The 24248-nt window shown below is 40.4% G+C and overlaps 1 protein-coding gene across 11 annotated transcripts in view; it reads left to right on the top strand.

Moving 5' to 3' along the window:
* The window catches only part of Srpk2 (SRSF protein kinase 2), a 195857-nt gene that overhangs the window by 44132 nt on the left and 127477 nt on the right, over window positions 1–24248 (top strand). The window contains exon 2 of one of the 11 annotated variants that reach the window (XM_035451592.1): window positions 19162–19238. The exons of the other annotated variants lie outside the window; for them this stretch is intronic. The gene's annotated coding sequence lies outside the window, so the exon portion shown is untranslated. The remainder of the gene's footprint in view (window positions 1–19161; window positions 19239–24248) is intronic. 11 annotated transcript variants of the gene reach the window in all.

Genomic DNA, 24248 nt, shown 5'->3' on the forward strand with positions numbered 1-24248 from the left:
GGCAAAAATCTTTAAAATACATTAACTCATCAGATCACTTGCTTCTATTACCCCAAAGCTAATATTATCATTAGTGAACATTTGAGATCCATAGGAAAATTTTATGTACTTGGCTGTGGATCTACCTGTCTGATGTTCCTAGCAACATATTTAGTATATGATTTGACTTAAAACTTTGTTTTATCCTCTGACCATAAAAATGTATGTACACGCATCTTCACTGAAACTTGTTATTCAGGACAACTTAATCTGTGTTCCCAGGCTATACATGCATATTTGGCTCAGAATAAACAATCTTGTATTCCCATTGAGGTGAGAGCCATGCATGGCATAAACATCAGTAAAATGTAATCCCAATACTTGGAGCAAGCAGTTAAAAAAAGTAATTGATACCTTGTATATCTTACATAACAGATACAAATTAACTAAAAAGGGATTAAACTAGCAGGAGAAAGTTTAGTGACTTTACATTTAGCAAAGGGTTTTTAGATATGATACCAATAAAACACTCATCAAAACAACCAAAAAAGAAAGGGGAGGCAGATATGGAGGGCAATGCCTGGAACCCTGATACAGGGGCTGACTGATTTTGCTAAAGGTAACTAAAAAGCAGGACAAGAGCCTCAAGAGCCTGGCATCTCTGGGTTAATTTTACGTTTGTCTGTCTCCCTTTGGCTCAGATTCTTGCTTTGACTCTAGGTCATTTCTTCTTCAAGGCATAAAGCACAAGTCATTCTCCTAAACTTTTTGTATTCTGGGAAAAGCATATCCTGGGGGCATAGCCTCTCCTCAGGGCATTCATCAAAGAGTGTGAAAGGAGCTATAGTCTTCACTTTCTAGGAGTCAGGTCTGTTCTCTCAGGTGGTAACTGTGATTAATACTAACAACTTACAGACCCTCTTAAAGCTAAGGCAGTAACCAAGGTGATCAATCAATCACACCCAAGCAAGATTGCTTAATTTTTGCATACTTCTTGTCCTTTGTCTCAATTCTCTAAGTTACAGTTCATGTCAGTTCCTCAAAGATAAGCTTGGTAACTGGACCCTTTTATGCATTGCTTTTTCCTTTGGTCACACTAAAAAATAAATCTTTTCTCTTTGCTTTTCACCATTGCTCTTCAATTTGCATATTGGGTGTGGCCAAACTTGTCTGTTGGCTTTTGCTTTAAAAAAAATTTCTAGTTTCTATTTCAGCACTTGGGAGGCTGAAGGAGGAAAATTGTCCTGAGTGCCACCCTAACCTGGGCTTCAGAGTGATACCCTGTCTCAAAAAACAAAACAAAACAAAACAAAAAACAAAGTTAGCCTTTTGAAGGCAGCATGGGTCCCCAGCAGCTCTCTGTGTTAGATGTGGCATCAGAAAGTTCAGCCAGGGTTCTTGCTCCTGCTGTGTCTGTTCAAATCATCGGTAGAACACATGCCTGCTTGCAGACCTTCCGTCTGTACTCAAAGGACATAGGCTTCATTATGTCAGAATAAGTGACCTCCCTAGAGTGGATTATTCAGTACCATCCATCCAGTAAAAGAGAATCTTGCTATCTCTTTGAACATAAAATAAAAAATTGAAAGAAATCTTAAAAAAGATAAATTGGACTTCTCCAAAAGTCTAACTACTCTTTGAAAGATATTTGTGACATAAAAGAGAAGTCACAAACTGCCAGAAAGTGCTTGCAAATCTCTTAGTTATATAAAAATCTTTCAAACTCAACAAGAAGAAAAACATCAGTTTAAAAATGGAATGAGGGTCTGAAGAGATAATTCAGTGGTTAAGAGCACTGGCTACTCTTTCAGAGGACCTGGGTTCAATTCCCAGCACACAAGGCAGCTCACAACTTTCTGCAACTCTAGTTCCAGAGGATTAGACACTCACACACCTCCCCACAAAACACATAAAAGTAAACAAATCATTTAAAGCTTGGAGGAGTGACCAGACATTTTAGTGAAGTAGACAAGCACATGAAAGATGCTTGTAGCCGGGTACTGGTGACACATGCCTTTAATCCCAGCACTTGAGAGGCAGAGGCAGGTGAATCTCTGTGAGTTCAGAGACCAGCCTCCATCCAGCCTTGTGTATAAAGAGCGAGGTCCAGGACAGCCTCCAAAGCCTCAGAGAAACCCTGCCTCCAACCCCCCCTCCAAAAAAGAGAATGATACTTGTGTTGTATCTGTTATTAGGGATGGGAGCTGAAAGCATCCCACACACTCATGTTTTGGAACTGCTAAAATAAAAAGAAACTGACCATTTCTAATGTTTGTGAAGATGTAAAGAACTGGACCATCACATGTTACTGGTGGAAATACTGTTTAGAAAAACATTTTGACATTTTCTTAGAGCCAAATGTACTTATATGATCTACTCTTGGTGTTCACATAAATGGAATAAAAATTTCACTCAGAAACTGTGTAGGCTTTTATTTTTACTTTCCTCCTCCTCCTTTTTCTCCTCCTCCTTCCAAAAGAAGTGAAAATGATTCCAATTTCTCTGGCCATTGGACAGCTAGCCTGTGACACAGCTAGACACTGGAGTACTGCTCATCAGCAAAAGGAGATGAGGTACTAATACATGTAATAATCAGATACATCTAAAGTGTATTATGCTAACTAATACAATTTATTATAATTTGTTGTGTTTATAAATGCAAAATTATTTCATTGTTTTAAGAAATACTGCTACTGTAATCACTGGAGAGGACCAGTCTGGCGCCTATAAAGTGAAGGCTGGGGAGAGATGACTAAGTGAATAAAATCTGTGCTGTATAGGTGTGATCACCAGAGTTTGGATCCCCAGAACCCCACAGAAAAGTTGGGCAGGTGTGGCAGCCTCTTGTAATCCCAGAACTCATGAGACAGAGACAAGGAATCCCTGGGATACACTGTAGCTAGACTAGCTAGGATTGATGAACTGTGGACTCTTAAGAGATCCTGCCTCAATAAACTAATTAGGGAATGTTTGAGGAAGATTCCTGATGTCAACTTTGGACTTTCATAGGCACAGGCTTGTGCATGCTTGCATACACATACATACATACATACATACATACATACATGCATGCATACATACATACACACACACAGAGAGAGAGAGAGAGAGAGAGAGAGAGAGAGAGAGAGAGAGAGAGAGAGAGAGAGAGAGAGAGAGAGGGAGAGAGAGAGAGAGAGAGAGAGAGAGAGAGAGAGAGAGAGAGAGAGAGAGAGAGAGAGAGAGAGAGAGAGGAGAGACACAGAGACAGCAGACTGGCACTCTTAAGTTAGAGCTCGGGAATGTTGACTGTCAATCAGAACATCTCGTTTGCTTCAGATACACAAAAGTACTCTCAGCACAAAGCAGATTATGTTTGTAAGGGTTTCCTGAAGATGCTTGTTAAGAAGCACTTGTGGGCCAAATTGCACAAAACACTGTTTCTCTTTAGATCCATTCTTCAGCAGGAGACAGTGTTTAAGCTTAATACTAGTTTACCAGTCCCTTTTCTTGTGGTGTTTACTTGTTTAGTGTTCATTAGAGACATCTGACAAACCATAAGCTCATTTACCAGCAGTGCATGTTCTCTGTTCTGAAAATGTGAATTGGTGTTTCATCTTCTCTATGGCCTCTTTGCCTGTGGATTCTAAACAAATGTCTAGAATGGTACTGTCTGTCTACTAGCATTATCCTGCCAGCTATGCATGTTAATTATAAATTTTGTTACTTTATAGAATACAAAACCTTAACCATTTTAAAGTGTATCATTTGGTGTCATTAAATGCATTAAGATTTTTTGTAAGTGCGTTGGTGGCGCACACCTTTAATCCCAGCACTCGGGAGGCAGAGGCAGGCGGATCTCTTAAGTTCGAGGCCAGCCTGGTCTACAAGAGCTAGTTCCAGGACAGGCTCCAAAGCCACAGAGAAACCCTATCTCAAAAAAACAAAACAAAACAAACCCCCCCCAAAATTTTTTTGTGATGTGAACACTATCACAAATATGCATCTAAAATTCTCTAACCATCAAATAGTAGCTTTCTTTGTCCCTTTCCAATCTCTGTCTCACTTCTTGTCTCTATGGAGTTTTCTTATTTTAGATACTACACATAAATGGAATTCAGTAATACTATTTGCCCTTTTGTTTGTGGCTTATTTTACTTACCATAATATATTCATGGTTAATCCATATTACAGCATGTGTTGTACTTCATTCCATCTTGTGCCTGAATCATATTTTAATATATATATATATATATATATATATATATATATATAAATTGTAATTCAGTATTCTCCAAATGGCATCATACATGTATGTTAAGAATAGGAATTTTGGTGTGCTATGTTTTTTATTCCCAAAGTTTTTTTTTTAATAATAAAGTTAATATAAAAAGAATATTAAATGTGAAATGATATGATCAAAATAGTTATTATATATTTGTATACTAGTATAATGTATACTTGTAAATTATATGCACGTTAAAATTAGTAAGTACTAGTCAGGTGTGGTGCTTCATTTGTATAATCCCAGTTTTGGGAGGTTGAGGCAGATGGAGCACAGAAAGATTGAAACCAACCAACCAAGTAGTAACTACGTTGATTGATTGGGAGTTTGGGGCAACTTGGGCTATATTAGTGAGACCTTGTTTAAAAAAATTAAGTAAAATTAAAACACATCAAATGTTAATTTAAAAATTGAAATACCTTCAGTCTATTTTTTAGTACATGTTTTAAGTACATGTTAATTTTCTTTTTTTGAGGGTGTGCACACAGATGCCACAGTGATCGGATGGATGTCAGAGGACAACTTTTGGGAGTCTCCGTCTCTTATGTGGGCCCTGGGGATTGAGCTCAGGCTTGGAGGCAGGTGTGCCTCCACTCAATCTGCTTTTGTACTAAATGTAGCTTGGTGTTACTTGTTGGCCTTTTGGTTATAATAAGTGCAGTGTTTCAATAGCTAAATATTGCAGGTGGCCACTGGTTTTCATGCACACCTAGGATAAAAATTAATTTTTTTATAGTTTTAGAGAAAAACTTATAGGTGAGGACTTAAAAGGAAGAGGGAAAGCCATGTCATTGGAGTTAGCATGGGGGTCAATCAACATGGTGGAAAAGCAGCTGTATGGCAGAAGGGGGTAGGAGGGGAGTTTTGGACAAAGGGTAAGGAAATCCAGGAAAAGTACACTCAAAGCTCTGGCTGGCATCCGAAAGAGATAAATGAGAAGAGAACGAAAAACTGGGCAGACCCACCTTATGGATGCCCTGGGGCACTTGTGAGGTTGTTGTTGGTGTGCACTTTTAGTTCTTTTGGGGTGGTGGTTGTAGTGCAAGGTTTTATTTTGCAGCTCTGCCTGGCCTAAAACTGTGAAGCTTAGGTTGGTCTTGAACTTGTGGCAATCCTTCTCTGGAGTTCTGGGATCACAGGTGTATATCACCACACCCAGCAAGAATTAAGATTACTAAACAGCATAAATTATTTGACATTCTAAAAAAAATGCTGAAAGTATTGGGAAGAATTTAGACAACAGGCATGGGGAAAGGCTGAAAATGACAGATCTAGATACAGCTTTTCTTTTGCATCAGACTGTAAATGGAGGTTTCTCTCCTACCTGACAGTCCCCTAATAAACACTCCAAGGCTTAATATTAATTATAATTGTTTTACCAATGGCTCAGGTGTATAACTGACTGGCTCTCAATTAAACTAGCCCATTTTTACTAATCTGAATAATGTCACGTGGCTGTGGCTTACCAGTACTGTTCTGGCTTCTTACTCCTATGGTAACTACATGGCGTCTCCCTGACTTTGTCTTCTTTCTCTCCGTATCTCTGGGTTTCCCACCTGGCTCTATTCTGCCTGACTATTGGCCAAATCAGCTTCTTTATTAACCAATGGAAACAAAACATTCACAGCATACAGAGGGGCATCCCATATCATCAGACCTCACAAGAAATAGGAGCGTTGGGAAGAGGAAGTATTTTACATTGAATTTTTTTCACCAGACCTTCTAAAGAGAAGTATAAAGAATTCTTAACAAAATTGTGACATCTTTTGGCACCCCACATTTTGAACAGATTTTGGATAATGAGTAAATTAGAACCTTAATTTCTGTTTGGTGATTTATAGAGCTAAATCTCTTGCCTAAACTTTGGTGGGTTTCTTCCCATCTCTCTTCATTGGGAATTGTGTCTGATTTCTGTCAAACATTCTTCTAAAGTTTGGGTTGTTTGCAACAAGGGGCAAAATGTGTGGAGATGTAGTTTGTGGATGCCCTTTGGCAGTTCATTGGGATGTAGCAGTGTTGTGTGCTGTGTCACACTGGGGTTGGATTGTGTGGATCTTGTAGAAGTTGTAGTCTGCTGTGAAAGATGAGCTGAGGTAATTCTTCCCCCGCCTGAGTGGGATTTCAGAAGCCTAGATTTCAGTTTAGTGGATGGTATTAATAGCACTGACTCTGAAAGTTGGATGGAACTGGGGCTAAGTTTTGAGTGTGCTGCTTGTTATCTGTGTTATGTTGGATGGTGTTAACCTTACCTTTTTACTACTCCCGTCTGTAAGGTAGGTATGTATATTTATATCTACTTAAAAGTGGTGCTTTTTGTTTGTTTCATGGTGGTTGGAATCAAACTCAGGGCTTTTTGTATGCTAGGCAAGTATTCTGCCAACTGAGTTATACCCCCAGCCTCATGTTTTTTGGTATTTTAAGGTCTTGTTAGGCCGACCTTGAACTTGTGAACTTCTTGCCTTAGCCTCCTTGATATTTGGATTACAGTTGTGTACCATATGCCTTGCTTCTAATGTTATGACAACATGTAATCTTGCCAAATTAAAATATAACTGTTATCATCATAATGTGAAGTTATTATCTTTTACCGTAACATAAAGAGACCTAAAATACTTTTGTGATACATGTCAAAGCTGCAACGACAGAACCAGTCACTTGTGAAAAACCCAGATACTCAAAGAGAAGCTGCTGTACTATAGCAGTGGACCTTTAAAAGAGAAAGGACTAGAGCTCATAGTGTGAGTCTGATGTAGCACTCAACTAGCTGTTGCCATGTGGAATAATGAGGGAAACTGAAGCTACCTGTTGGTAGTTTTCGCAGCAAATCAGTCAGTTAGGTGGACACACAAGTCAGTGGTCTGTAAAGATTGAGGCAGAAAGCAGCAAGGAGCAATCAGTTTTCCCTATGTGGAACCACTGTTGAAGAAGGCGACCTTCAGCTATACGTCAGAGGTTGTGAGAGCATCCAAGCAGTGCCCGTGATGGGAGGTGCCGAGGTAGCCAAGAAACCTAGTGTGTCCTCTAGATTTAGTCTAGTGTCAGTGTTTCAGTCTGGAACGACTTAAAATTACTGTGCTCTTTCAACTATTGTACATGTGGCTATCTACTTTGGTAGTGAAGTTTTGTCCGTATTTCCGATGAGGAAATAAAGAGACCTGACCATGAAGGCAGTGGGAAAACAAAGAGGTGGCTGGGAAGTCATTTGAGAAGACATTCTTTTTTTGCCTTGACACACCTTTCAGTTATTCCCATCAAAATATTTTAAAATTTGAAGTTTTCCATCTATATTTGCCAGCTTAATTATTGAAATGGATATAATAACAATGCCTGGAATAAGGTTATTACCAAGCAAAAGACTAGATTTCTCTTTATTATCTGGAGGGAAGATGCCAGTATGCATCCCAGGCTGGCCTTGAATTCATGATCACACACATTATCTTTCTCTTTCTTCTTTCACTCCTCTCCCTCCCTTTCCTCTTTTTAGACTCACCTCAAACTTGCTTTGTGGTTGAACTTGACATATAACCCACACTGGCATTGAACTTGTGGTCATCCTCTTCCTCTGGAGTGCTGGGATTGTATGTCAGTGCTGATGCACAAAGCTGCTCTTTCTTAGGGTCTGTCCTTGCATAGTTTAAGCTTGCTGTACTCACTAATCCTCTTGCATCAGTCCTGCAAGTGCTGTGTGTACAGGCACGCAGAAATTCTTCCGGCATTGCCACCTACTCCTTTGTTAGAGTAGCAGCTCTTTGTCTGTGTTCTTCCTGTGTAGCAGCCAACTCCGGCATCCTGAATATGTCTTCTTCCTCTTCGTGGTCTAACAAGAGAAGATGTGTGTTCTGGTTTAAAGATACCATGATCTCAGCTCCTGGACTCTGTGGGAGTTATATGTCTTTCATGAACATACTTAATGTATTGTATAGCAGAGACTTGATATTTTGGGGCTACTAAATCAATGCCTGTATTTTTAGGTTTATTTAGTTCATTGATGTATTCTGGTAAGTTTGCTTAAAAGCCTGCTGTGGATGGAATTAGAAGGGGCAGCCTGAATTTACATTTTAAAACTTGTCTTTTTAGAAATGCCGTTTGTACAAGTTCCATATGAGTACCTTTTTGTCAGAAAAATTTAGTTCTTTTCCTTCAGTATAACACTCTCAAAATTCCAACAGAACATTTCTTTGACCTTGGTTAAACTGTGAATTTTATTTAAAAGTGAAAATTGGCCTTATGGAGAGGCTATTTATAATGGTGTGATGATGGTGTTTTTGACTAGTGTCCATTTTAAGCTATTCGATAGAAGGGACATCTTTAAATGGGACATGCTTTGATCTTAATATTTAAAAATTGATTTTAATTTACACAGTACTTATAAAAAAGTAAAGGTCAGATGGCAGTAAATCTTCCTGACTATATTGTTCACTATGTCTATCCCCAGAATGACAATATTTTTATAATAGTTTAGGATATATTCCTCTATAACCTACTTTTTAAACATATATAAATGTGCTTGTGAAATACATATTTATTACAAAATAGTGTTATTTTGTTTTCTGCAAGCTTCAAATTTTGTTTTAGTAAGAATTATGCTTTAGATGTGTGTTGTAGAATATTAATTTAAGGTGTGTTACTTTTTATGCAAAAATGTGTTTGATTAAATAAAATTCACCTGCAGTCAAGAGGCTGAGTCAGCAACTAGTTGGCAGGAAGTTGTAGGGAGGAGCCAGTTGGAGGAGAGTTTGTAAGGAGGGGTGAGAAAAGTACTGGTGCTTCTGGAGAGACATGAGGAGAGGGTGATCGACTCGCTATTCAGCCTCTGAGGAGCAGAGCATTCCACCTCAACCTTTGAGTTCTTTAGAGGGACAGAGATTTAGAGAAGTTCCCTTCTTAGCTGTGAAAGAGTTGGTGCCTGAGGCTGAGGCTCTTGCTCCTAACCAGCATCGGAGTTGCAGTTTTGGTTTAGACAGCAACAATTTAAAAGACAGATGTGTTTCTGATACACACTTCATTATTTTCAGATGCTTTATATTCTGAATGAGTATAGGTCACTTAACCATTGGGTGTTATCCATTACTTACTAGACACACTCCAATTCTGCTTTAGATTAAAAAGAAATTACATTGTGTGTGTGAATGACAGTAGATGGGCATATGCATGTCGTGGTGTGTGTGTGTGTGTGTGTGTGTGTGTGTGTGTGTGTGGTGTGTGATGCAGAAGACAGTCTGGGAGAGATGGTTCTATCTGACCACTGTGTGGGTGTTGGGGATTGAGCTCAATTGAAGAAGCCATTAGGCTTGATGGCAAGTACCTTTATCTGCTCTGAATCTCCCTGGACCATCCATGATTGAACGACAATTTTTAATAATTATATTTTGACACTGAATTCCCCTGTCTTCCTTTTTAAAGTTTAGAAGCAATTTACTAATTTTTAAGGTAGTAGACATCTAACTCAGGACTTTTTATCTGTTAGGCAAGGGCTGTACTGTTGAGCTACATTCCAGCCATGTAAATGTTTTTCTAGGGTAAATTTGATATAAGTGAAATTGTGAGACTTTATCTAGTTTATCTAGCATCCTTCATATTTGATTCAGTAATGAGTATTGGCTTGATTGGCTAGTTATTTTTGCTTATAAATTGAGTTTCTTATATTTATAATCTATTAGAGAGGGAACTAGGGAGGACAAGGGTCTTCTACAGATTTATAAGTTATCTATATGACTTTATAGGCATCAGTGTTCCCAGGGGATGGTTTAATTGGACTGTGAATCAGTGCAAATTTACTTAGCAATGTACAGTTAAATTGATAAAGGTTGACAGAGTTGATTCAGGGAAAGGAGGGTTATTGCCTTCAGTTATGTACCTAGTGGTGATCTCAACTGCCTCTAATAATCACAATCTAGTGGTCACACATATGATCCTGGTTAAAGCAAGTGAGTTATGAAAAACAAAAGTTATGAATCTGGGAAGGGGACTGACTAGTAGGGAAATGGGTGAGAAGGTAGAGGTAGGTGGGAGATTAAAGAGGGTGTGAGGAGAGGAGAGCACAGTAAGAATGCATTACAGACAATGCACACAATTGTCAAAGATCTATTTATCTTAGCCATACCTGCCTAAGATGCTATTTTTGTGTGACTGGAAATCAACTCTGTGACTCATCAATTCTGCCATATTGATTCCAGATAACAAAACCTAAGAGAGAGTGAGTGTGTGTGTGTGTGTGTGTGTGTGTGTGTGTGTGTGTGTGTGTGTGTGTGTCTGTCTGTCTGTCTGTCTGTCTGTCTGTCTGTCTGTCTGTGAGGTCTTTTAAAGGCTATGTTGATTTTGATTATTCATTGAGTAACTTAGCTGGGTATGGGGGTATATATCTGAAGTACCAGTATTTGTGGGGCTGAGGCTGGAAGATTGTTGACTTTCAGGCGATTTGCCGATTTGCTCCAGGCCCCACCGATAACAGGACAACAAAGTAGACTGTTTACTGAGATATTTGTGGTACTTGATAGTATTTCGTTAGAGCAACAAGCCATGGAAGTAGTCTTTCCTATTGCTGCTGAGGAAGATTTTTATAAAAAGGACTACTGATAACTTGAGGTGAGAATTTTAGGGTTTATAAATGAGAGAAGTGATAATTGGTGAAATTCCTGAGGGGTGCTGTGTGGGTGTACTGACATAAAATGAATCTTGGTAAATTGACAAGCTTTATAAATAACTCTATAAAGTTTAATATTTTTCTTCAAGCATGACATAAGATGTAAAAATTTTGCTTTAAATTTTATTCATTTGTTGAACCTTTTAGTTTTGACGCTGTGATTAGTTACATATCTGTCGTGTGAGAATCCAGCATAGAACTTACTTTACCAGTATCTCTGGCTTCATTTTCCACCAATAGCTTTTTTTCTTTTTTTTAAAGGCAGAGTCTCATGTTAGCCCAGGCTGGTCTTGAACTTTCTGATCATACTCCACCTCCATAGTGCGGGTATGCACCACCACACTCTGCTTCTGCAGTGCTGTGAGTGCCACCAGGCATGAGGCCCGCACTCTGCTGAGCTGAGTCCCTAGGCCGGCCTACATTGCTAACTCTTGATTGCCAACAACACAATGGGCTTCAGGCTCTGCTTTCCTTTTGTTATTTTCCTTTGTTGTTCTCTCCCAGATGCCTTCTCTGAGCACTCCTTTCCTCCAGGTAGAGTGACCCATTTTTCCTCGAAGCTGTGGATCTGGGCCTCTGGAGTCACATTGTATAGGTTCTTATTCTCGTGCTGGCACATATTTACTGGGGAACTCTTGTGTGTTTTGTTTTTTAGATTGAGAAAATGTTAAAGTGACTTGTCATTGTTTAAAACTATGCTTTAATAGTTTTTTATTTTTATTTTTTAAATAAAAAGCTATTCCGGGGGCTGGAGAGAAGATGCAGAGGTTAAGAGCACTGGCTGCTCCTCCAGAGGCTCTGAGTTCAATTCCCAGCAACCACACGGTGGATCACAACCATCCGTAATGAGATCTGGTGCCCTCTTCTGGCATTCTGGCATGCAGGGATACATGCAGGTTCTGTATACATAATAAATAAATAAGACTGGAGTTAGGGTACAGCTGGGGTCCTGCACGCCCTGTATAAGCTGCATTTGACCACTTATCCTGACTCAGAAGCAAGTAATAGTGTAAAGTAGGGAAAAGGAGGTTTATTCTGTGTGGCCTTATTTTCAGGGTACTGATATGAGCTGTAAGCCTAAGAAGAGAAACAATTAAAGCATGGTGTGTACAAAATTAAGCAGTTATGTAGTCTTGGCATGGTCATTTTCTCAGCTCCCAATCCTGCAAATTGGTCCCAAGAAGGGCTGTGTTGCTGCTACAATAGGGTAGTTTTCCTGGGCTCGTTGTGGTAGGTAATCATTCATTTGGGAAGCAGTGTTACGAGAAATCTTTCCGCCAAAGACCACCCGAGTCCTACCGCCACGTGTGCTCTTTCCGCCAGCTGCCCGAGTTCTGCCCTCTGAGTTAGGGCCCCAAATAATACACTGAGACTTATATTAGGTAAAAATGCTGCTTGGCCAATGACTAGGATTTCTCATCTGTTAGCTTAGTCTTAATTATCATAAATCTATATATTTTATAAGGCTTATTTAGGATGCCTTCCATTGCCGTCCTCATCCCGGGGTCACATGGTAACTCTGGAGGAAGAGAGAAGGGGCCCACTTCCTTCTTGCCCTTGTTTATATGAATCTCCCTGCTATGTCACTTCCTGCCTGGATCACCACTTCTCTACTACATTTCCCAGAACCTCCTTGACTCCTGGTCTCGTCTAACTTGCTGCCTCATTGGCCAAACAGTACTTTATCATCCAATAAGACAAACACTTACACAGAAGCACTTCCCCCATCAAAGCAGTCTATCCTTTTAGGGTTTATTTTCTGGGAATGCAAGGTGACTGCAGGTTAGTACTATGACTGATCTCTGTGCCATCCATAGGTAAAGGATGCAGAACAAAGGCAGAGATAGCAGGCTTTCAGTTTACCCTGTGGCTGCAAGTGAGGACTGCATGCTTTGTGGCAGAGTCAGCTTTTAAGTGCCTGCTTCACCTTTTGCTTACAGGAGGTGGTGATTGTAAGCAGATGGTCAGTGTGCTCAGAAACACCTCACCCACTGAGCCAGCCTCTTAGCGCATTTTTAGGTAATTTTTGGTGTGAGATGGGCACTCACCTTCATTTTTTACATGTGACTGTCCACTTGTTTCACACCTTTTATTAAAAAGACTATTGTTTTCCCATTGAGTAATCTTGGCATCTTTTTGGAAAATTTGGTTGATTGTACTAAGATTTTCCTGGGCTTTCAGGTCTATTCCATGAACTTAAATGTCCACCCATAGTTTCCTCACTATAGTTTTGTAGTAACTTGGTATCTTCTTTTTCCGTTTTTTTTTTTCCCCAAAATTGTTTTGTTTATTCATTGTCCTTGTATTTTCACACATGAAATTTAGGATTAGCCTATTTCTGCAAAAAAAAAGATCATTTGAACTTTGGTAAGAATTATATTGAATTTTTGATAAACTGGAGTAGTTCCCTTGTCTTCAATTTTTTTTTATATTGAGGGTTTTGTGTGTGTGTGTGTGTGTGTGTGTGTGTGTGTGTGTGTGTGTGTCCACTCAGATGGACACACATGGGCTACAGCATAAGCATGATGGTCACAGGAGAACTGTGAGAGTCACATCTGTCTTACCAGGTGGATTTTGAGGACCAAGCTCAGATGGGCAGGCTTGGCAGCAGTGCCTTTACCTGCTGAGCCATCTTCCTAGCCCTGCTGCTTTAATAGGAAATCTCTTACTCTATGGCCACTGGATAGCTTCTGATTTGGGGCCCTTGCTTTCTTTTAAAAAATGTGTGGTCATTTTCAGTATATGAATATTATACTTTCTTGATTCAATTTGTTCTTAAGTATTCTTTTTTTTGTTTGTTTGTTGTTTTTGAGACAGGATCTTACTATGTAGCCTTGGCTGGTCTGGCATTTGCTATGTAGACCAGGCTAGCTATGAACTCACCTACCTCAGATTTCCAATTGTCAGGAATAAAAGCAAGCATTATCATGTTTGCTTTTTTTTTCCTTTAAAATATATATGTGTATGAATGCTTTGCCTTCATGTGCTAAGTGTATTCCTTGTGTGCAGTGACCATGGAGACCAGAAGAGGGCATTGGATACTATGGAACTGGAGGTATAGATAGCTGTGAACTGCCATGCAATTATTGGGAATTAAACTGAGGTCCTTTGCAAGATCTTCAAGTGTTCCTGAGCCCCACTCTCTAGCCTCCCACCCTGTCAGTATTTTGAGGTTGCTATGGTGAGAATGTTTTGTCTAGAATATTGAGCAAATTTCTTCCGCTATAGAGTTTCAGGTTTCATGTTAAACATACTAAATGGGAATTGTACCAATGACCTACCTTCTGACATGGATGTGGTGTGTCATACACTCCTGTGACCCATCATATGGGAAGTATGAAGAGGAGATTCAGGAGTTCAAGGCATGTCTTGGCTACATAGGGAGTGGGAGGTGAGCCTGGGCTACTGGGCTACATGAGACTGTCTTAAAAAAACAAAACAAAACAAAACACATTTCTCTTCTCCAGTTGTTTGAGAGGATTAAATGAGCTCATGTGAACTGGGCTGTGGTGGCATGCTTTTGATCCCACCACTCGGGAGGCAGAGGCAGGAGGATCTTTTAAGTTCAAGGCCAGCCTGGTCTACAGAGCAAGTGCCAGGACAGTCAGAGCTGTGCATGTAAAGGACTTTGTTTTTTGACTGTTCTGTACCACCTGCCCAGGGTCATATCTAGCTTGGTGGTACTTGGTACTAAGGACATGTTGAAGGATGGAAAAATTAATGTATCATTTCCTTTCCTAAAATATGAAAGTTATAAGGGTTATAAACACTTAATTGTTCCTCCATATTCTTTTAAACAAGTCTCCCCCTCCCACCCTCCCAATGCCCCATTTTTGAGATATCATGTAGCTCTGGCTGGCCTGGAACTTACTATGAAGTACAGGGTGCTTATAAATCACAGAGATCCACCTGTCTCTGCCTCCTGAGTGCTGGGGTCATAGGTGTGCACCACCAACGCCTGGGTAAGGATTTTTTTTTTTTTTTAAATACAAGTGTAAATGCCTTTCTGCAACAATGTCATCTGTTTCTGACTGAGACAGTGACTGGGTTTTGCCTTAGTAAGGTTGTTGGAAAGTGGGCAATTATTATTTTGATGAATTATGTCCCTCCCTCCCTCGCTCCCTCCCTCCCTCCCTCCTCCCTCCCTCCCCCTTTCAACTCCCTCCCTACCCCTTTCCCCTCCCTTCCCCTACCCCTTTCCACTGTCTTCCCCTTCCCTTCCCTTCCCTTTCTGTTTTTGGACCTGAGGCTTGAATCCAGAGTCTCTTATGCTATACTACAGCCTTGCACCACTGAGCTCTGTATTACTAGCCCCATAGTTATATGCATAAGAAGTTGTAGATTATGACTTTGTAATCCCAGTTTTAAAGAAAAAATTAATCTTAGTTGTTTAGCATCTATTAAGAATGGCATTAAAATAATTTATTCTGAATATTCTGTGGTATAATTTCTAAAACAATGTATCATGTCAAAATATACAAGTAATAAATTTTGTAAGAAATGCAGACAATGTGTTAAACTTGGTTTCGGCTTGAACAGAGTCTTTGTTGTCACCTTGAATAAGAGATCCCAGTCATTGGAATTTGTGTTATTTCTGCTTTAACCATCAGGGGGAGCGGGTCCTGGTGAAAGGCAGGATTAACTATGACTTTTGTCTGTGGTTAGAAACCTGTAGGTGGGGACTGGAGAGATGGCTCAGCGGTTAAGAGCACTGGCTGCTCTTTCAGAGGACCCGGGTTCAATTCCCAGCACCCACATGGCAGCTCACAACTGTCTGTTACTTCAGTTTCAGGGGATCTGACACCTTCACACCAATACACATATATATATATATATATATATATATATATATATATATATATATATATATCCATCCCTGTAGATGACCTGGCGGTGGTGGCGCACGTCTTTAGTCCCAGCACTTGGGAGGCAGAGGCAGGTGGATTTCTGTGAGTTTGAGACCAGCTTGTTTTACAAGAGGAGCTAGTTCCAGGATAGGCTCCAAAGCCACAGAGAAATGCTGTCTCAAAAAAAAAAAAAGAAAAAAAAGAAACCCCTGTAGATGTTTTCAAGGATTAGTTTACTTATAGCTCATTGATAACAGGGAAGAGTCATAGTGAGGCTAATACAACAACTAAGGGCACACATATATTTTTGTAGTTAGTTCTTCTAATTTCATAACATTTGAACACTGACTGATGAAGGGCAGGTTTTAATTGTCCATGCAGCATTTAGGCTGAGTGATATGGCACCAAGGTTGGCGTATGCAGGCTGAGTAGGGATCTTTTTGCCCTGTGGATTATTGCTTATCTTATTCTTGGAGGTGGGAAAGGTTAGGAATTAAAATTTGATGTGAGTGGACTCACTTTTCTTTTTCTTTCTTTCTGTTTTAAAGATTTTTATTTATTATGTATACAACATTCTGCTTCCATGTATATCTACACACCAGAAGAGGGCACCAGATCTCACAATGGATGGTTGTGAGCCACCATGTGGTTTCTGGGAATTGAACTCAGGACCTCTGGAAGAACAGTCAGTGCTCTTAACCTCTAAGCCATCTCTGTAGCCCTGGACTCACTTTTCAAAAACCAGCACAAAATCTTTCCTCTAATGCTAGCAATTCTTCTGGCTTTATACATTGTATAGCATAGTCATTTCAAAATGATTTAAGAACGAGGATGACTGTACCACTCTGTAATCCCTGTACTTGAGAAGCCCAGGTGCAGAGGTCAAGGCTACATATCGATTCAGGACTAGCCTTGACTTCCTAAAACTGTCTTTAACAACAAAACACCAGCACAAGTGTCAGAAGGAAAAAGATTTTGTCTAGTAAATGATAAGTGGCAGAGCCACTACCTTGGAAGTGTGTGTGTGTGTGTGTGTGTGTGTGTGTGTGTGTGTGTGTGTGTGTGTGTGTGTGAGAGTTTATATTTATGTTTTCTCTGAGTAGCTTTGGAGCCTGTCCTAGCACACACTCGGTAGACCAGGCTGGCGTTGAATTTGCAGAGATCCACCTTCCTCTGCCTCCTAAGTGCTGGGGGTCAAAGGCGAGCGCCATCACTACCTCTTCAGGAATCTAACTGACCTGGGCAGGTTAGACCAATCTCGATGGGTTAATAAAGTGCTTGCTAGCAAGCAAGCCTGGTGACTTGGACTTAATGCCTGGAACTCCCAGTACAAAGAGAGAATCAAATGCTGAAAGTAGTGTCCTCTGATCTAGGTACATTAGCCATGTTTCCTCCCTGAAGTCACACACCCAAACCCCTCCACTATAATAGTAATAGTAATAATAATAATAATAATAATAATAATAATAATAATAATAATATAAAAATTAAGACAACTAGTGGCCAGTGAGATAGCTTAGTTGGTAAAGGTGCTCACTCACCACTAAGCCTAGGAGCCTGAGTTCAATCCTTGGGCCCCACATGGTGGTAGGAGAGAGCCAACTCCTGCAAGTGGTTCTCTGTTCTCCACAGGCACATCCCTGGCATTCCCATCACCAAATAAAACACATTTTTAAACAAATAAAAAGGAATGTGACTGGGAGAGACTACTTCCATCACCACCCTCATCCCTGTTTCTTTTACATTTATGGTAAACATGTCATTACCTTTAGCAGAAATATAACCCTGTGCGTCCATGATGGTAAGTGTGTGGATGAGGAGGTCAGAGGTGTCTCCCTAGATTACTTCTCTACCCTCACCCCCTTTTTTGAGATTCAGCCTCTCACTGAATTCCTCAGCGTTGGTTTGTCTGTTGGCAAGCCTGTTTTCTCACTCTGTGGGCACATAGGGTCTCAGCTCTGGCCTTCATGCTGGTGTAGCAGCAGGTCACCTCACCTTCTCACTGAGCTATCTCCCCAGCACACCAAAAGGCTACTTTTAAGGAAAAGAGGTGAAATTTATTTTGAAAAAGGGATTTAAAAACCCAAAGATAAACATATTTTATTGGACAAAATTTAAATTATTTCTTAGGGTTTCTATTGCTATGCTGAAACACCATGACCAAAAAGCAAGTTGGGGAGGAAAGGGTTTATTCAGCTTACACTTCAGCATTGTTGTTCATCACTGAAGGAAATCAGGACAGGAAATCAAACAGGGCAGGATCCTGGAAGCAGAAGCTGATACAGAGGCCATGGAGGGGTGCTGCTTACTAACTGGCTCCTCGTGGTTTGCTCAGCCTGCTTTCTTACATACCAGGACCACCAGGCTAGGGATGGCACCACTCTCCATGGGCTGCTCCCCTCCCCAAGTCTATCTATCTATCTCATTAATTTTTATTTAAATTAAAAAAATCTTATTTTACATACCAATCTCAGTTCCCTTTCCCTCCTATCCTCCCATTCCCCCCACCATCTGAACTTCCCACCCCCATCCACTCCTCAGGGAGGGGTGAAGCCTCCCATGGGGGAATCATCAAAGCCTGTCACATCATTTGGGGCAGGACCTAGACCCTCCTCTGTGTATCTAGGCTGAGAGAGTAACCCTCCATAGGGAATGGGTTCCCAAAGTCCATTTGAGCACTAGGGATAATACTGATTCCACTGCTGGAGGCCCCATAGACTTCCCAGGCTCCCCAAACAGACACACACATTCAGGGGGCCTGGTTCTGTTCTTTGCTGGTTCCCCAGCTGTCAGACTGGGGTCTGAGATCCCACTTGTTCAGGTCAGCTAGTTCTGTGGGTTTCACCAGCGTGGTCTTGACCCCTTTGCTCATCACTCCTCCCTTTCTACACCTGGATTCCAGGAGTTCGGCTCCATGCTTAGCTGTGAATTTCTGTTTCTGCTTCCATCATCTACTGGGTGAAAGCTCTAGGATGGCATTTAAGGTAGTCATCAATCTTATTATGGGGGAAGAGCATTTAAGGTGGCCTCTCCACTATTGATTAGATTCTTAGTTGGTGTCATCCTTGTGGATCCCTGGAGATTTCCCCAGTGCCAGATTTCTCATTAAACCCACAATGGATCCCTCTATCAGGGTATCTCTTGCTCTCCTTCTGTATTCTTCCCCCAACTCGATGGGCCCTTTCTCTTTGATCACTAATTGAGAAAATGCCTCTTAGCTGGATCCCATGGATGAATTTCATCAGCTGACAACTCCCAGCTTGTCATGGTGACACACAAAACCAGTACAAGTTACAAGTTACAGTACAAGTTACAATTGGAAGATATTCACTGATTTTTTTTTTTAATGAACAAATTTTCTTAACATAGATTTGTATATGAAACGAAACCGGGTTAGTTGTATAGCAACGCTATTGAATGTCTTTTAGGTGGTAATGACATTGTGATGAAGAGAGCATCTTTGCAAATCACATAAGGGCTATTGTTTCTGGTCATTTAGAGCGTGGTAAGTATACTTAGTGCTTATCTTGTTCTTGTTGATTTCTTTTAACCTTTTAACTTCTGTCTTCTAATTTCTCGGTGGTTTTGGTTGGGAGTCAGTGTTTTTTATTAGTTTATTAATGTTTTATTTGCAGACTGTTTCTGCATTGTTCTGGACTTTGATTTTACTGAGGTGAGTCTGACAGTGACATGTTTTGAAGAGTGTGGATGGAGTTAGTGATAATTAAGGAAAATTGTTTCAGTGTTAAGTTTCATTAATGATAATTTTTTGTTTGTTTGTTTTTTTGAGACAGGGTTTCTCTGTGTAGCTTTGGAGCCTATCCTGGCACTTGCTCTGGAGACCAGGCTGGCCTCGAGCTCACAGAGATTCGCCTGTCTCTGCTTCCCAAGTGCTGGGATAAAGGCGTGTACCACCAATGTCTGGCTTCATTAATGATACTTTTTATATCTGTATAGTTTCTGCCTTTTTTCTTTTCTGTATTGTCATGACAGAAGTGATGAGTCCTAGAATAGTAAAGGGTTTTTTTGTTTTTTTATAATTTTAAGGTTTTTGGCCTCTCAAGATGCAGGTCGATAGCTTTCTCATATCGAAGAGCATGGCTTTACTCAGCACGGTCTCTCTCTCTCTCTCTCTCTCTCTGTGTGTGTGTGTGTGTGTGTGTGTGTGTGTGTGTGTGTGTATGTATGTATGTATGTGTATGTGTTTACATTTTTATTACTATGCTTTTATCATATATTTTCTTTTCTTTGTTATTTTTAATATTCCAATCCCAGTTCCCCATCCCTCCTCTCCTCCTGCTCCCTCCCATTCCCCCACCTCCCATCAACTCCTTGGAGAAGGTAAGGCCTCTCCTAGGGAGCCTACTAAGACTGTCCCATCATCTCATTGAGGCAGGACCAAGGCATTTCTCTACTCCCCCCCACACACACGTGTCTAGCCTGAGTTTGTGTATTAGAGTTAGATCTTGGACCCAGTGTCAGTCGCAGCATTTCTTATGCATCTTTAAATCATCCAGTCAGGACCTAGTTTTAGAAGGTTAATATCAGAGTAAGCGTGGTGGCCAGAAAAGCTATTGCAGGCCTTTTCCATTTTAGTGAGATTTCTTCAGAGAGACTCTTAGGCCTCAGCTAACTACATGGAGAGAGTAGATCATAGACAGTGGAGAGGTAATTGTAGTCTTCCAGGAATGGAATTGGAACTAGTGAGGTACTGGAAACTCAGTATGGTTGAGCACAGCAGTGGGGAGCAGTGTCTCTGAGCACCTGTTAACACGAGCTAAGTTTTGAGAGCTACTCTGCCTTCTCATGATTCATGTTCTGAGGTCTCCTGATATTTTCCTCTTAGCCTGTAAATATATTTTAAAAAATTTTAAGCATTTAAAAATTCTTTTATAACTTTATTGACTTTGGTTATATCCTTCCCAGTTTCATTTCCTTTGGGGGTGGGTGGGTGCCTTGTTGTAGTTTAATTGCTTCCATGAGTATTAGTGGGAGTTGACTTCAGCAAGAGCAGTGTACCGGTTTCTGTTGCTGTGAAGAAACACCATGACCATAACAACTCTTTAAAAAGGAAAACCTTTAGTTGGGGTGACTTACAGTTCAGGAGTTTAGTCCATTATCATCATAGTGGGACATGGTGGCATGCAGGCAGACATGGTGGCAGAGAGAAGGAGCTGAGAGTTCTACATCTTGGTCTGCAGGTAACAGGAAGTAAATTGTCTACCACACTGTGCATAGCTTGAGCAAAGACCTCAAAGGCCACCTCCACAGTGACTCACTTCCTACAAGGCCAAACCCACTCCACAAAGGCCACTCCTCCTAATAGGGTTACTCCCTTTGGGGGCCATTTTCTTTCAAACCACCACACTGTTGCTTCTCAGGAAGGGGTGGGACCTTATGAACTTCCCACGAGTTAGTAGACCTAGGCTTGTGCAGATCTTGTTGTTAGCAGTTTCCAAACTTTCACCTTCCCCCTTTTTTAAATTTTGAAACTTTTATTTTATTTTATTTTACGTGTATGTATGTATGTCCAATCAGGCATGTGTGTCAGAGGAAAACTTTTATAACGTGGTTCTGTTGTACTTACCTAGGATTGAGTTCCAAGCTTGTGTGGCTGTCCTGGAACTTGTTTTGTAGACTAGGCTGGCCTCAAACTCACTGAGATCTGCCTGCCTCTGCCTCCTAGGTTCTGGGATTAAGGGTGTTTGTCATCATGGCTCCCTCCCCCCCTTTTTTTGGAGACAAGGTTTTTCTGTATAGCCTTGGCTATCTTGAAACTTGCTGTGTAGACCAGGCTTACCTCAAACTCACAGAGATCTGCCTACTTCTGCCTCCTGAGTGCTGGGATTAAAGGCTGGTGCAGCAGCTGCAGCCACCACCGTCATCAACAATTTTACTTTTTTCGTTAATTTTCTTTGCATTCCTCTCTCTCTCTCTCTCTCTCTCTCTCTCTCTCTCTCTCTCTCTCTGTGTGTGTGTGTGTGTGTGTGTGTGTGTGTGTGTGTGTGGTGTTAAGGAATGTACATGCCATGGCGTGCATGCTAAGATCAGAGGACAACTTTTTGAAATTAGTTTTCTTCCACCTTCATGTAGGTTTCAGGGATCCATCCAACTTGGGTTCTCAGGCTTGCATAGCATCTACACCATTTTGACAACCCAGTGTGTTTCTTTGATTTGGTATATAAGGTATATAGGGTATATGAGGTATGCATTAGAAGTAGAAGAATATGGTGTCACATTCTACCTTATTTTAATCAAGAAAGCTAATTAATAGTGGTATGATTTTAATTTGTATAATGTATGGTAAACAATATTTTAAAGGCCTATTTATGAGAAGGCTGAGGGGCTGGAGAAATGGCTCAGTAGTTAAGACCACATACTACTCTTGCAGAGAACCTGAGTTTAGTTCTCATCACCATGTTAGGCAGCTCACAACTGCCAAGGAGTTCTCACACCTCTGGCCACCTGTACTTGTGTACACACATCCACAAACACATGCACCCTTTTTTTGTTTGTTTAAAATGAAGACCAAATGCTCAACTTGAGTTGTTTGAATTTGTGGTCATTTATTTATAGGTACCAAGAGAAAAATCTTTTGGGAGGAAGTGAAGTGTGATCAACTAGCACCGCTCTTCTCCCTCTAGATTTTCTTATTATAAGTCCATGTGTTTTAGGTGTGTGTGCAGTAAGCAGACTATAACATCTTAGCAGTAAGCTAAGATGATTATTTCAGTAAGCCTAATATTATATGACTGGCTCTGCATAAATTTAAGTGGAAAAATTAGGTCCCTGTCCTTAAGGCAACTTTAGTCTCATAGAATAAGTCAAGTGGAAAATTATACATTTTAGTAATTGGATGCAAGTATGTGTAATATATAGAGACACAGAGGAGGTGAACTTACTTCTGTCTGGAAGATAAGTTTGGGAGGAGGAAAAGTAAGTTATGTGGGTGAGAGAGTATCTCGTGGTGTCCAGGAAAGAAAACTGTATAAGAAAATAATTGCGGTGTGAGAAAGCTTGATATGTTTGGGGTGTCACACAGAGTTAAGCACTCCAGAGGATAGCATGCATGAAAGAGAGAATGTGGTAGTTATGTCCCAAACCAAACAGTGGGATGCATCTGGGGATCCTTAAAAAAATTAGTGGCTTGAAAGAGCAATGGTGCTTTTGTTCACAGAGTTAGACTATAAGAGCATACGGGTTGGAGTACAGCTTAGTGGTAGATGACTTACTGTAGGCTAAAATAAGTAGACATGAGGCTGAGTAGTTGATGAGTTCAGTTTTAGATACTGTGCACATTCAATGACTATTTAGTGGAATCTATTAAGGGAGATTGGGGGATATATGGATTTGGGTTGCACAAAAGATTATCAGACTGGGAAATCACATACAGTATCATTAGTGCTCGTAGAGTTGTTGAAAATTAGGCTATGGGCATGTTTGTGAATGGTGAAGGTTCTGTAGGTATCACCAATATGTAAGAATTGGGTGGAAGATGATAATCCTGTGAAGGATTTAGAGTACCAGAGAATTTAAAGAATAAACAGTTTTGGGCCAGTGGTGGCACACACCTTTAATCCCAGTACAGGGCAGGATATTTGAGCTCTGGGCCAATCTGCTCTGCAGAGTGAGTTCCAGAACAGCCAGGGGAAACCTTCATTTAAAAAAAAAAAAGGAAGAGGAAGAAGAGGAGGAGGAAGAAGGAGGAAGAAGAAAGAAGAAGAGGAGGAAGAATAAGAAATAATAATGTCTATGCTTGGTCATTTATACCTGTAGATTCTGGAGGGTGAGGCAATAAAACTTATATTCTCCTATAATTTTATGTATAAACCAAAATACATATTTTCTCTGTGAGGTAAAGAAACATAGTTTTAAGGTGTGAGTAGAATTGGGATCATGGGACCATGCTAAAGGATGAATTAAAGGCTCAGAGATGTAATGAGCTGAATGTAATACCTTTGAGCAATCTGAGTGTAGTAGTGTGGTAGACAGATAAGAGAGGGGATGTAGATGAAACCTGAAGGAAAACAATTAGGTTGATGGACTTCATGCTTTAATTTTTACAATTATGTTTTTATGTATATATTTTGCATTGAGAGCATTCTGTATGGGCCATGGCATATATTTGGAAGTTAGGACAGCTTCCAGGAATTGTGTCTCTCTTTCCAGTATGTGGGTCCTGAGAATTGCATTCAAGTAGTCAGCTTTAATAGCAGGTGCCTGCCTTATCTGTTGAGCTGTCTAATCAGTCCCCAGGTTGATGAACCTTAAAAAAAAAAAAAAAAAAAAAAAAAAAAAAAAAAAAAAAAAAAAAAAAGGTAACTGTAAAAGCACAGTGGTATTTTAAAAATTACTTAGTTTGTTTGAGACAGGGTTTCTCTGTGTAGCCCTGGCTGTCCTGGAAGTCACTCTGTAGACCAGGCTGACCTCACAGAGATGCCTCTGCCTCTGCCTCCTGAGTGCTGGAATTAAATGCATGCGCCAGAATGCCCAGTTGTTTTGGGAATTCTTAATA

The sequence above is a fragment of the Cricetulus griseus genome (genome assembly GCF_003668045.3).
Source record: "Cricetulus griseus strain 17A/GY chromosome 1 unlocalized genomic scaffold, alternate assembly CriGri-PICRH-1.0 chr1_0, whole genome shotgun sequence".
NCBI classification, from domain to species: Eukaryota; Metazoa; Chordata; class Mammalia; order Rodentia; family Cricetidae; genus Cricetulus; species Cricetulus griseus.